The following is an 11,534-nucleotide window of genomic DNA, read 5'->3' on the forward strand; positions in this document are numbered from 1 at the left end:
TGCACATAGAGATCAACGACTAGTGATGTGTCGTTCATGAACGATTCGTTCATTTTGAAGGAATCTTTAATATGACTCGAGAACAACGAGTCGTCTCAGAGAGCGATTTGTTCATTTTGTGTTGACTGTGCATGCGCAACATCCCATATGCTCTGTACAGGAAACAGAATTGATTAGTTCACCAGTCTCGAGTCATTCGTTCAACAAGTCCCAGCCCATAGGCAAGGTTATGCAGTCACCGGAAACAGAAAAGATCAGTTCATCTCTCAAGTCTTCTCGTTCAAGTCCCCATAGGCTGAATGCAGAAACAGTTCATCTCTCGAGTCTCCTTCTTTTGTCACGTGACGTAACAGCCGTGTTGGATACAGAAATTAGTTAATTCCTTTACAGTCTATGGTTAATTCACAATTCCTTACAAACACGTGAGTAGTTTTTTATGTTTGTTTAGTTCAGGTTTTTTAGCTAGTTTAATTGATTTTCCTATGAAGCCTGGACACATCATTGGGTTGTTCAGAACGGATAGGCATAACAAATGTTTACTGCACATATCTTCTGATGATTTTATAATAATAAATATATTACAACATGCAGTCAATAATACGACTGTAATGTTGTTGCGAGACACCGAACAGGAAAGCGGTCACGTGAAAAAAGAACGAATGACTTGAACGAGAAGACTCGGGAGATGAACTAATCATTTGTGTTTCCGGTGACTGCATATTGCATATGGGTCTGGGACTTGATGAACGAATGACTCAAACCCGAATGACTCGAGACTGGTGAACTAATCAATTCTGTTTCCGGACGCATGTATTACATGAGGCTGTCACGGCCCAGATAAGACATGATGACGGAACTAACGGCTCATACCCGAAGAGAGGTGATCTAAGTTTAGGTGAACTAAACTTTCCAGGGAACAGACGTGAAGTGAAGTGAAGTGAAGTGACAAAGGAAAGCACGATTTGGATCGGGAGGTGAGGTGAACTAACAGACTGCATGACATAGACTGAAGCAATTTAAGCAAACTTAATTAATACTTTATTTCTCAAAGTTTGGCCATGGCTGCATTAGCTTATAGTTTATTTTTTATTCCAAAAGTAGCCTACTAAATGTGTTGAAAAATGTAGCATATAACGTTTTAATTAGATTCTGCTGAAATGAACGAAATGACTTTGCTGAACGAGATTCAAAGATCCGAGTCATGACAGTAAAATGATCTGAACTTCCCATCACTATCAACGACGCATTTTTGACCATCTACCGTTGATCTTGTCTCGCGGCGATGACGTCATCAGTCGCGCGCTCTCCTTCGGCCAGTCTCGGGTCTTCTGAGGTAAACAGTTCACGCTATTTCGCGGTAAGACAGTTTGTTTTAACAACATTTACGATGTCATTTCTAAAATGTTTTCATTGGGTTCAGTGTCATTTGTGTGTTTTTTAAAGAAGAAGGATTCGTTTGCCTGTTTCTATCCACATACAAAACGATAAGATGTTAGCGAACCGCTTTGTTGTTATGAATGTAGTTGTTAGGAAATAATATAACCATATTTAGATTCATATAGACAAATTACAATGGTTGATAAAGTCATTAGTGTCTGTCTTTATATTACTGCTGTTTTTCTGTATCATTTGAGTAATAATTGTAATATAAGAGCATATATTCTGACTCCAACAATTTGTTTCTAGCAGCAAATACTGTGAATAAAGGCAAATTTAAAGGCAGATTTTTGCTCTTAAGTGAAAGTTGTAGAAACCAGACTGTTAATTTGGGGTTTAAACTTTTTCAAAGCCTAACGTTTTTGAATTCTTTACACTTTTGCAGTCAGCTTGGAAATAACAAGAGAAAGTGAAAGTAAAACTTGGAAATAAACACTTAACCAAAATGTGTCTTTATAATTTGTATTTATATATTTTATTATTTATAACAGATATATTACAGATTAATCATTTCTGAACCGCTTGTATGTGCTCACACTATAAATATTGTATGAAATAAATCTGTAAATGCTTCATTTACAGAAGGAACCTTGTACTTGTATACAAATCATTTCAAAGCTGCATTCCGAGCCATAATCTTGTTATCCCTTAATTCTTTAACGTTAAGGAATTAGGGCGATATGATATATGTTGATTGAATAAATGATCCACTGCTGAGATCAAGCAATATTTATTTATTATTTTATATATCAGATACAGACTTTTTAGTTAGGCTATTAAACAATAAACTGCAAAAGACAAACCAATGTGTGGTCTTGTGTGTGGTGCGATTAAATATTAGTCCATTAATTCTAAGTGAGTGCAAGCAGTTCTTAAAAAGTATCATTCTGTAAGTATTTATTCTGGTGATACGAATTTGTTATCAATGTACACTCCTGAGTGTGTCCTAAAACATGGCAGCGACTACCCATAATGCAATGCGCAATGACGTAGATTCCCAGACTATCCACAAGTTTCCTACGTCTTCCGGTTCGAAGTAAACAAGTGGGACTTTATGCATTTCCATCGTAGTTTATGCGCACGTTTTCGTATCGGATAGAAAATGTATCCGACTCAAATGAGCACATATGTTTTTTATGCGCATTTATAGAATTCATGAGCATCTTGGCGTTTCCATTCCGTAACTTTTTTGCCACAGTGGCTGGTGGATTCCCATTTTTACCAGCCACTTATATTTTTTACCAGCCATTTTTTCCGGAATTCAAATGTATAAAAGAAAGTGCATTAGCATATGGGGTGAATTCAGGTTTTAATTGGGATACTTTTTCCCCCAGTCATTTCAATGGCAAAAACTGTCGGAATCAATTGATTTTGTAAACTATCTGATACACACAATACTCAAATATAGCCTATATCTCAAACTGGCTGTCAAAGTGCAACATGGCTACAATTTTCAACATCAGTGCAAGAGCAAAATGTATGCAACTTAAATTAAATACTTGTCATGTTAAACTCACAGCACATGCAGTGATGAAGCGCAACATTCTGAACAGAACCGCCAGTCATGAGCTGCTCATGTGAACAGTGCACTTTGCTTTCTTTTCGTTTTGAATTGTTTAGTAATTGTTTAAAAGAGGACATTTCAAGCTTTCTATACACATATTTCTCATGTCTGTGAGAAGTAGCCTATATGCTCAGTTTGAGATTATTTATGATAATTTGTCTATTTGCTTCTTATTTATTAAATCCAGGCAATTGGTTGATGAAACATCAATTAAAATTAAGATACAATTCATACCAAACTAAATTCACTTTAATGAAAGGCTTTCTACAAAACAAAACTTAATGAAGTGGTCAAAATCATGTCTGACCCACTCTGTCTTTGACTTATTGCGCATCTTTGCACTTTTAATAATCAATATAGCCTAGATGAAATTTTAAAATAGCATTATAATATTTAAACATAAATATGAAACAAAATACATTGTTTAATGGCCACAACAGGTAACGTAGGCTACAGTACAGATACATTTCATGTCTGAGCGGGATTTGAGTGAACTTTGTTTTACCGGTGAGCCTACACTGTTTAAAAAGTAACTGAGCTACTGAAAAATGTAGTTAAGCTAGTGTCGCAACTTGTATCTCGCTACTGCCCAACACTTGGCTGTATGGCAGTACACTTGATATGAGACTTGATAAGTCATTCCTAAAATGATGCCACGTATGTTGGTAGGTTTATGTATATCCCATCCACCGCACTAGCCATTATTGTTAATTGAAGGAGACAAAGGCTTGTTATTCAAGCATTAAAGCATTACACTATGTAACATTTTTTCAGTAAAATATCCAAAAACCACCAGGCCAGTGTTATATATTTTGTTCAGTTGAGTACTTACAATATCCCAAACGTTCCCAACTATTTGTAAATCGTGAGAAAATTGCTATTTTAACCAAGGAACCGGGATGTGTGAGGGAGTCGCCTGTCGATGGCGTCATATCCGCATTCCCTTGGTTTCCGGTTTTATTTTGCATTACTCTCACTGCAGTGTGAACAAGTGTCATAGCAGCCGCCGAGAGAATGCACAGAGTAACGTCATAACATCATTAACACACTCAGATGTGTCTAATATGATAAATGATCGGAGAAGTGGAAATGGCGCCGGCAACTGTGGCATAATAAAAGTCCTGCCAGCGACCATGCTATAATGAAGGTCTCGCTGCTCGCGAGGCTTGTGTTGCGTTCATCTTATTAACAATCGCTCCAGCTTCTGCTTCATACTACAGCCCGAGTCCTATCGTGATTCTTTCCCACCGGCTGTGAGGTGAAGACCACATGTCCCAAGATTCTGCGCTCAAACTTGGCATCATCAAACTACGCCTTTGTTTTCAATAGGCGGCCTCTAGTGGATGGAAAAGTTACATAGTGCAGCTGTAATTAAAATTAAGAGCTAGATGTTTGAATATGCATGGTGGTAACATTTCGTTATTTTGGCTTGGAATTACGTTTGTTGGAAATATGAACTGAATTTAGAAATGCTTTTAAAATTAAAAACTTTGCGTTTAATAAACAAAATACATTTTTTAAATGACGACAGTGTTTGGAGTGGAGTGCATGCAAAATAATCCGTTCCCTGAGTTCACGGCCTTTGTTGGCTAAATAAAAGTAGACAGTTTATAGTTTATAATTATGTCTTGCACTTATCTGTAATGTTCCGCTGTCATAAAGGAAAAAATCCATCAGAACGCGTCTGCATCTTCGTCGGACAGAGGGTTAAAGAAACCGTAGCCTATTTAGTTTCATAGTTAGGCTATGTTTAAATATTAGCCTATAATATTTTTTAAATGTCATATGTTGATTATGAAAAGTGAGCAGCATGAGTAAGATGGTGACTCCTCTTAATACCGGTGATATGTCACCACATTTTTTTAAACAAGATCTTCTTTTCGTCTGTACCTCAGCTCAGCACTGAAAACCAATGAAATGAGTTACTTGACAAAAGTGCATTATTGTTACTAGCAACAGCATTCTTTGACAAAAGCTGTCCAATCCGTTACAAGGAATGTTTTAGTAGTAACCAATTAAAATGTGTTTTTCAATCCACCCACCACTGTGGCTGGTTTACAAGGCATAGTGACCCGCCACTTTGAAAAAGTACCCGGCATCACTGGTGGTGGGTGCTAATTTCTCACCCAGGCGATATCCCAAAATGCGCATAAAAATTGGTGGATGGAAACCTAGCTTATTGACATTCAACAGTTGACAGTCATTCAAGCTATCCAAATTTGCTAACGATTTGGGAACACAACCTCAACAAACTTTCAAAAGGGTGAAACAACAGTACCTTTACCCTCCGCGGTAGTTGGTTGGGAAGATGACGTGAAGAAGTGGCCTGGTATCACGTATAGTAGCATTTTTAGCTATTTTCTAGATTCAGTAGCCTTTGATGGTAAGGCGATGAGCAATTTGAAAAGCTCAGAGGCGTATCAGTATCTGTCGGAAACGATCTAAAAGCGGACATTGAGCCGAGCCTGAGCCTACACGTATCCCATCATTGACAGGTTAAGTAAGTTACAGACAGCGGGTTGTTCATGTATAAGGGTCAGGACGGTGTTGTAGTCATGCCGCAGCTTTTGTGGAAGGTCAGTAAAGTAAAGACAATTAATGGCATGAAAATTGTATTGTGATATTATTAATTAACTAATAAATGTACTATACTGAAATGTTTAGTGTGGGTCATTCAGGTTGCAAATGTTGCTTCACAGTAACCTTCACTTAACCATTGTGGCACCATCTGATAAAACAAATAGTACAATTGATTATCTTTTTTTACAGTAGCGCAGTAGTTTCTGTTTTGCTAACGGGTGAAAACTGTGAAAACTTAAGGTGCGTGTCCACTGGCGCATTTTTCAGTTCATTCCTATGGAAGCTCAACTTTGCTTTGCTTTGCTCCGCTCTGTTATGCTCCGTTAGCGGCTGTGCACATTTTAATTCCGGTTTACAATTATTGATTTAAAAGCCCCCACCAGTGATAATGCCCCGCCTAATCAAAATAGATGTTTGTGGGCACTATGCAAATTTGATACATTGTTACATATGAATGTTACAGAAGTAAGACTGACCTTTTACATTCACAAACAGCTATATTACATGCTGCATGAAAGGGAATATTCGAAAACACAAAACACTTTGATAGATGAAATTTGATAGATGTGTGAAATGGTATAACCAAACTCAGTGATTTGTTCTTGATTTAGTCAGATCTGCCCCTCCTCCTTCAGTGAAGCTCCTCCCACTGCAATTCACCAATAAATGCTGGAATATTCCCATCAGCCTACAAGTGAAGACGAGCATCAGACCATCAGGAAGAGCTGAAATCTGCAAAGACAGAGTTCATTTAAGGACAGTGAGAACATGAGAGATCCAGAACACACTGAAGAACAATCAGGTTAGTGTTTATTCCTGATCCTTCATTTTGATAGAAAGCAGTTCAGTCCGCAGAAAGCTTGAATCAGTCGGCCCATTCTCCTCTGACCTCTAGCATCAACAAGGCATTTTCTCCCACAGGACTGCCGCATACTGGATGTTTTTCACTTTTCACACCATTCTTTGTAAACCCTAGAAATGGTTGTGCGTGAAAATCCCAGTAACTGAGCAGATTTTGAAATACTCAGACAGGCCCGTCTGGAACCAACAACCATGCCATGCTCAAAATTGCACACTGTACACTGCTGGGGTGCCGGGTCACCGGCTCGGCTCCTCAGCGAAAACCTGATTAAATGCAAGTGCCTGCTGCTCATTTATACCCGCGCTGTGAGACAGAGAAGCTGCTGCAATCATTGCATGCTAATGTGCATTGGCTTGTTTAGTTACACTCAAAGTAGATTGGTGAGATTCCCATTTTTAAAAAAAAATTACTTTAATTTCAGATGTGATGGTGAAAAATGAGGAGAGTGAAGAGGAGGAGAAACATCATGTCAACACTGAAGAAAAATCTTGCTCACTGAAAAGAGACGAGGAATGTTTGACCTGCCGTCAATGTGGAAAGAGTTTCACACACAAAAAAAATCTCAAGGTTCACATGAGGATCCACACTGGAGAGAAACCGTTCACATGTCATCAGTGTGGAAAGAGTTTTGTCGAGCGAGGAACTCTTAAGACACACATGGTCATCCACACAGGAGAGAAACCTCACAGATGTGATCAATGTGGCAAAACATTTTTGTGGGCTTCAGGCCTGAAGAGACACCTGAAATGTCATTCAAAGGAGAAACCACATTCATGTTCTTTGTGTGGAAAGAGTTTTTATTATCTGGACAATTTAAAAGTTCATCAGAAAATACATACTGGTGAAAAAGTTAATGTGTGCTATGAGTGTGGGAAAAGTTTCATTACAACTGCAGATTTGAAACGGCATCAGAGAATTCACACTGGAGAGAAACCATACAAGTGTTCACACTGTGATCAAAGATTCAATCAGACAGGACATCTTAGAACACATGAGATGATCCACACTGGAGAGAAACCATTTATATGTGATCAGTGTGGGAAGACTTTCACTCAATTATCTTCTTTACACAGTCATATAAAAAACAATCACAGTAAGTAGATCATCTCCTCAGATCCAGCACTTTCAGTGCTTCACCAAACCTGACACCATAATACAGTCGAGCAATAAAGTCTCTTCAATATGAGGGTTTGTTTCAGGGCCGGCCCGAGCCTTTAAGAGGCCCTGAGCAGAATTTTATTTGGGGACCCCTCAGTGCCCCAATACGATCGATTTTTGTCAATTCGCACACCCATTATCAATTTTGTTAGTTGTAGCTGTGTTGATTACATCATGTCTGCCTGTCATGTTTTTACCCTTATACAGTTTGTAATTGTAACAGTAGCAAACCCACAAGAGTGCTCAGGTGTTAATTTGCACTTTAATATTCAAATTCTTAGAGTACAGTTCAGACTGGGATATGTATGATTTTTAAAAATGTTTTTAAACAAAGTCTCTTATGCTGAATATGCTCACAATTCTACTCACAATGAGTAGAAGAGACTTCTTTTAAAAACAAGAAATGTTGATTTCTTTTAAACGTTAAACATAGTTTTTATTTTGGCGGAAACACGCAGAAAGACCTTAGTGGTTATTTTGACAACAACAGATTTATAAATTATTCTTATTACGAATTTGGGAAGATGTTTGCTACATGTTGCGTTCCCAAATTATAATTTTGAGTGACTCAAACATAGCACTTGCAGAGAAGCATTTACTGTGAACAGAAACTGAAAGCTATGCTGTACTCCGTCCAGTCAGATAAGATATTCGCACTAAACCATCACATGTTCTCTAAAAAAGGTTACTGGCCAGCTGACGTGTAGCACCGTTTCAGCACCCATTTTTTTTGCACTTATTTGTCGCTAATAGTGTCCCGCCGATGGCACCGCAAGGTTGTGCAGCGCTGTCAGAATCAATCCATGCTTAACATTTGAAAACTTAACATTTTGCAGTTTATTTAGTAATTGTTTAAGGCCATTTTGCGATTTCAATCATCATAAGTTAACATGCAGCAACAAGTCATTTCATGTGCTCTTGGGGGCCCCCTGGTGGGCCGCTTAGTTCGCTTGTGCCTTGGGCCGGCTCTGATTTGTTTACACGACAACGATGTACTAAAAATAAAAACGTTGCATTTTTGCACGTACAGGCAACAACATTGTCAAACAATCCCCGTAGACACGGCTCTGTGAAAATGACTGTATTCTGCTGCCAGGCCAGTAGTTGGCGATGTCACTTTGTAAAGAAGCACTACGTGCCTATAGGCTGAACACGTAATATGCATGCGCACAACGTCACCGTTTTCGCCGGGTGTGCCGCACAACTCCTGAAAAGTGAAGCCAAAGCATTCTGATCGCCACCAAGTGTCTGGTCCCAGTATAGCTCACAAACCCCGCCCTCTCCATGTAAACAAATGGGACGTGAGCCAAACTAAACAATCAAATTACATTTAAAATATTTATTTTTTCAAAGATGGTTTGTAACATTGGAAAAGGTCACACTGATTTAAGTCCAAGTGTTCTTTTGCTCTCATTGACACATTTCTGAGCAGCCCAAGTTTGATCTCCAGGGTTCCCACACCTTGGTTATCTTCAAATTGAAGGACTTTCCAGGTCCAGTACCCACAAATTCAAGGACTTAATGTGGGAACGCATTTCAAGTAAGAGGAAAGTTACATTGTGTTTCCTTGTAAGATAGATTGTTACCGTTTTCATGTATCAAACAACTACTCAAAAAAACATTTTTTGGATCTGATATTCAATTTGTCGTATTTCTGTTTTACATAAAACTGATGAATATTCGGTACATCCTGTACTGTAGTATAAAATGATCTGATATTAACTTTTGCATGGATTTTATTGAAAAGTGTTACCAGAAGTTTTTTAGATGTATGAATATGCTTTTATGTTTTTCTTGCATCATGGGTTTACATTATCTTAACAAGCAAAGCAATTCAACATTACATTGAATAAAATATTTGGGCAACAGATTATCACAAATGTTTTGTTTATGAAAACGTTGAGGTGCCATCGTAGTAGTTTTGTGCACGCGTGAACATCATGGCAATGTAGTACCTTACGCAGGAAAAACTTACGTAATGCGTAAATCCGTGTAACTAACGTAAATCAAGCAAGATAGTATGCATAGGCTAAGAAGTGTTGGTGAAATAAACACTTCTGCGGTGGTAATGGACCAACTACTGGTGGTGGCACGGTGGTTGGGGGGCAGACACACACACATACACACACGTATATATATAAATAAAACATGCATGTTTATTTTAGTACTTCCGTCAGTTAAACAACATACTAACTACAGCCTGTAAAACATTTTAATACATATCAGTAAATAATGGTAATATAAATAATATAAGAAAGTTAATTATTAGTTAAAAAAATATTGGATTTATATTTCCCCACAGAGGCGCTCATATGCCGCTTTGCGCTGAAAGGGAGCATCTCTTTTCTAATATCTTCATGTTTTCTCCTGATGTTCCTGACACTTATAGTAAAAGGTGTGAAGAGCGAAATTATCTTCCGCAGGGTCAAGAACTTTAGGCTTTGTTTGATTATGCACTGCGAGAGAAAGTCTACCTTAAGTCTAATAACAAGCACAAACTGTGTTAAAGTAGAATACTTGACCATTTAAATTTACTTTAAATAGAATTTGAAGTAAAATGTATCTGTCCTACACCGTTTTCTACTTTACCACGGTAAATGATGTGAATATACTCCTAATTAAAATCAAACAAAAGGAAGAAGCGTTTATAATCTTGTGAGAGATGAAAATGAAGATTTGGGAAAATAAATAAGACAGTCCTTAGTCAAACCGCTCAAGCCAGGGATAAAGCTGACAAGCCATTGCGTGGTCAATGTTGAAATAAAATGCTTTTGTTGCGTGGAAACATCACCTTCATATTAAATAAAATACTGAAGTAGAACAGAAATGGGCATTGACATTACCTGAGCAGCTGAAGTAAAACCCTGCTTATTCAAGGGCACGTATTTATGGCATGAACTTAATGTATGTCTAAAATGTGCATACGCACAGTTCTGATAAATGATAAGTGAAATCGAACTTAATAACGTACAACTGAATGTACGCAGGAAACTGCTGAAATAACAATAATAACACTGAAATAAGAGCACGCAATTTATTAATGCATTAAAGTTGCGTCCATTACTATAGCAACAGTAGACACCCGGCGCGGTTTCTTTCAGAATCATCATAAGGAAAATTATCCGTATACAGAGAACAAAGAGGTCTGTTCTTACTATTGCGTGAAGAAAAGTTTGTTTAGGATTAGTTGGGAAATTAAATTCTAGTCTTGCCATGGAAGCATGGTATGTTTAAAGGCATAGTTCACCCAAAAATTAAAATTAGCCCATAATTTACTCACCCTCAAGTCATCCTATGTGTGTATGACATTCTTCTTTCAGACGAATAAAATCTGAGTTATATTACAAAAGTCCAGGCTAATCCAAGCATTAGAATTGGATTCATAGTTGCTCTGTTTTTGAAGTCCATAAAAAGTGCATCTGTCCGTCATATAACTGCTCCACACGGCTCTGGGGTGTTAATAAAGGCCTTCTGAAGCGAATCAACGCGTTTGTGTAAGAAAAATATCCACATTTCAAACTTTATCAAGTAAACTTTTGGCCGACCGCCAGACGATTCAGACGATTTTATTCATCTGAAAGAATAAAATCATTCACTTTCCGTCTGAAAGAAGAATGTCATATACACCTGGAATGAGTTGAGGGTGAGTAAATTATGGGCTAATTTTCATTTTTAGGTGAACTAACCCTTTGATACCTGGAACACTTTAATAAGGTTGTGTATCCATTAACACTATCCTACACAATAGTTAACATGAACTAACAATACTTTTAAAGCCTTTTTAAATATTGGCTTGGCAAATGCCAATTTTATAGTCTATTAAAATAAAGTTAATAATATTTTTTTTTCCCAGCAGGGCAGCCACAACGAGCAACAGGTGAAAGAAACAGTCTAAATTTGTCACAGAATAAAGTTCATCTTCAAGATTCAGAT

At 37.7% G+C, this 11,534-nt stretch overlaps 1 long non-coding RNA gene across 2 annotated transcripts; it reads left to right on the forward strand.

The window, feature by feature from the left end:
• Window positions 1–1,276: 1,276 nt before the first annotated feature.
• LOC307120550 lies at window positions 1,277–9,476 on the forward strand. 2 transcript variants are annotated; one of them, XR_013815809.1, is made up of 3 exons: window positions 1,277–1,357; window positions 6,193–6,383; window positions 6,865–9,476. It is a non-coding gene; the product is annotated as an uncharacterized lncRNA (long non-coding RNA). The 2 variants fall into 2 exon arrangements; XR_013815810.1 differs by having other exon boundaries at window positions 6,217–6,383.
• Window positions 9,477–11,534: the final 2,058 nt, after the last annotated feature.

Source organism: Gobio gobio (assembly GCF_949357685.1).
Source record: "Gobio gobio genome assembly, chromosome: 24".
Classification (NCBI taxonomy): Eukaryota; Metazoa; Chordata; class Actinopteri; order Cypriniformes; family Gobionidae; genus Gobio; species Gobio gobio.